At 40.8% G+C, this 3,491-nt stretch overlaps 1 protein-coding gene across 1 annotated transcript in view; it reads left to right on the top strand.

Annotated features, from left to right (window-relative positions):
• Window positions 1–3,363: 3,363 nt before the first annotated feature.
• The window catches only part of OTULIN (OTU deubiquitinase with linear linkage specificity), a 14,850-nt gene continuing 14,722 nt past the window's right edge, over window positions 3,364–3,491 (top strand). Inside the window, exon 1 of the mRNA XM_026077930.1 lies at window positions 3,364–3,447. The gene's annotated coding sequence lies outside the window, so the exon portion shown is untranslated. The remainder of the gene's footprint in view (window positions 3,448–3,491) is intronic.

Below are 3,491 nucleotides of genomic sequence, written 5' to 3'. Positions count from 1 at the left end.
AAACATCTATAAGTTTAGTATTTTTCTAATTTACTCACATACATTTAAAATTTGGCAAAGCCAAAAGCAAGACAGTATCTGTACCCTGAACACTTTACAAAGGACAGCTGCTCTCTGTTGGAAGATACAGCATTATTCATGGATATGAGTGATTACGTATATATCCTGAGCTCTAAATCAAAGAAACTATGATTAAAATAGGAAGCAATTTTCAAACTTCAAAGCGATATACAAAAAAATGGAAGCAGCTGTGTGCAAAAAAACCAAGTAAACACTATACTGTTGTTTTAGCTAATGCACTTAATTGGTTATGTAAATCTGTTGTTCAAAAATGTTACATATTTTGAGCAAATGAGATTGATTTTTTTAATCATACATATCTATTAGAATATTGAACTGAATATGCACATCACAAAGGGTTTTTTATTTGCTTTGAGAGAGATTTAAAACTGGATTATTTCAGAAAAAAATTAGTTCATCACTTGCATGGTCTTTGGGAAGAAAACTTCATGACTTTATGCCTGATTTCTTGTGTCTTTTGGACTTGATGGTACTTGGAGAAAAAAAAAAGTGTTCTGCCTTGTTTAATCTTTAGTATTCTAGCTATATTCTGTCTAAATTTCTACTGCAGTTTCATTATACCTGACTTTTTCCTTCAACTTTATATTATTTAGTGTTGTTGCATGCTCTTCAACAGCTGCTGCATTCAGTCCCTGAGGAACTGTATTTTGTCAGCAAGCTAAAAATATTCTTTGAATTTCTATACCTTGGAAGACAATGACTAATGCAACTCTTCTGCCACACTTGATCTTGTGAGATGTGTCATGGAACTTTCAATTATTTCCAAATACTATCTATCAGTACTACACCTAAAAATACCTTATGCTAAGAAAATAAATTTCACACATGCTTGCAATGTACTGTTTAGAAAAGGAATAGAGAAACCTCATTTTTAGAAGTATTTTACATAAAGACTGAACTGACAAATATTCTCTTGAGTTACCTTTATCAATTCAATTACAGAACATAACTAATTTGAAGATTATGAACTTTTTTCAGTTGTTCTTGGGGGGGGGAGAGTTCATGGGGAGAGTGGAGTTTTCTGTTGCATTGATATATTCAACTTCAGTAATGGTATGTTTAGGTAACTTCTTCCACTTAATGCAAACACAGTTTAAAAAAGAACATCACCAGTCTTAGTATTTAGTTTTGCTCTTTTTGCAATCAACAGAAAAAAATTTTAGTCATGTGATTGATGTAAGTCCCCATTTGTAAGGAAATGAATCACACATTGTTTCAAGTTCATATCGCAAGCATCACTCTAACACAGTCTGAAATATGACATTATATCAAGATTTTCATTTAATAATTTTTGAGAGAGGAAAAATAATTTGCTGTTTAGGAACTTTGTTACAAGGAAATGGTTCATTTTCGTTTGATACCTCAGCTACAGATAAGTCYTTCTCAGTGTCATTTTATAATACACTATTCTGCTCAGCAGAAAGAATTAGGTCTAGTTTGCAACTTCTCCTAGACTATAAATTTCTATTGAATTATTCTGCTTTATAGTTTTTTGAACAGCTGTGAAAAGGTCAGCCAACACGTCTCTCCTAAGATGTTGCTGAGGGAACAACAAGCAGGGGCAACTGAGACTCTGACTCCCAGATACCACTAAATATAAATTATTTTAATTATAGGAACATGGGAAACAATTGGGTATATATTAAGTGGCGTGGCTGCTGGAACAGGAATAATGCTGAAATTGCTGATTTGAAACAAGATGTTTTGAGACAAAGCAGTAGGCCACACAGTTATTCAAAGAAAGAGATTTTTCAGAGGATACATCAGTGTCAAGAGGAGTCCAATACAGTTTTAAGCCAGGAAAAGGAGAGCAGTGATTCCAAAAAATTAAGGTAATGCTTCTTTTTTTTCCTTCTTCTTTCTCCAAACATTCATAATGATACTTCCTTGTGTTTCAAGGTTAAAAGAAATAGGAAAAAAAACAGTTGTTCACAGAAATGTCCTGTGCCTTAAAGCTTAATAATGTTGTAGATTGCCTGTCATTATCATTTTAACTTTGTATAGTCTTCCTACCTGACCTCTACGTTAAAAATATTCTTTTCATACTGTGTGATACTCTAAATACATGGATACTGTTTTTTTTTCCCTTATGATAACTCAAATTCTTTTACTATCAGTAATTTTGTAATTATTTTCCTTCCATTCTTATCTTCACTTGTATTATTCAGAGAAACTATACTTATGAGGGAAAGTAAATTCCATAAGGAAGACAAATACTCATTTTTCTATCATTTTCAGGCCCTATTTCAAGGTGAACTCCTTCTAAAATGTTCACGCTTAAGTGGGCATTTTTTCTGCCAGAGTATGTCTTTTTTACTTTCTATTCTTCTCAGTGTTCCTTGTTTTTAATAGTATTGGTCAGACTTAATATATTTAGGGCCTAACCCTGAATAACACACGTCATAATTTCAAAAGGTTGATCATTTACTCTCTGCGTAAGTGTTTTTTTCTGTCTGGCTGGTAGTTTAATGAAAGTGTATGATTTGTGCGTGATATTTTCTTAGCAGAGAAACTCTTATTCACTAATGTTCTGTTCAGCATATTCTGCAATTTCTAGCTGTGTCTTAAGTCTCTGTCTAGTGTACGTAACATATCGCTCCTTCTCTAGTCCCCTCCACAGCACATAGACTTGCCAAGCTGTCAAGGGGCTCATAGACGTCCCAGGCAGAGCCTACGCATATGGCCTTCTCCTTGGTGTTAGGTGACTTGCACTGCTACAGTGTGACTGAAGGCCAAGGATTTACCTCATCACTTGCCTCACTTGCAGCAGGGAATGGCATGGTTTTGTTTTTAAAAAAAGAGAGGAGAAAAAAAAAAAAACCGCGCCCGGAGGCCACGGCAGAGCGGTCCCGCTGAGCAGGGGAGGCGGCCGGATCGGCACCGACCTCCAGCGCCTGCTCGGCGGCGGCACCGAGGCATTCAGGCCGGAGGCCCGCCCGCGACGGCCGTTAACGCTCGTGCGGGGGCGGCCCGCACCACGCGCAGAAGGAGCCGCTCGGCTACGGGGGAACCCACTGCGGGCCCAGGGGCGAGGTCACGTGCCTCCCCCCGACATTGGTACTGCCCAACCCCTGCCATGCCAGCCGCCTTGCGGGCAGTGAGTAGTGACGCGTCCCTCCACCCCCCTCCGCTCCCAGTGCGTATGCGCCGGCGGCTGCGCCCGGACGCCCCGCCGGCGTGTTTCGGCGCTTTTCCGATGACGACAGGGGGCGCTGTTCTCCAGCCGGGCTCGTGGGGCCCCTCCTTCCGCTTCCGCGTGGGGCGGAAGGAAGTGTGGGGACGCTCCTTCCGGTGTCGTGACGCGCTGGGGCGGAAGGATGCCGGCGGCCGGGGTGGCCGGCGTCGCGGAAACGTCTGCGGAGCGGTGTAAGGCGGCGGCGGCGGCGGCGCTAGGGGGCCAGAGCGGGGGC

The sequence above is a fragment of the Apteryx rowi genome, unplaced genomic scaffold (genome assembly GCF_003343035.1).
Source record: "Apteryx rowi isolate R43461 unplaced genomic scaffold, aptRow1 scaffold_469, whole genome shotgun sequence".
NCBI lineage: Eukaryota > Metazoa > Chordata > Aves > Apterygiformes > Apterygidae > Apteryx > Apteryx rowi.
The sequence above is the reverse complement of the archived record's forward strand: the minus strand, read 5'-3'. Positions and strand labels throughout refer to the sequence as shown.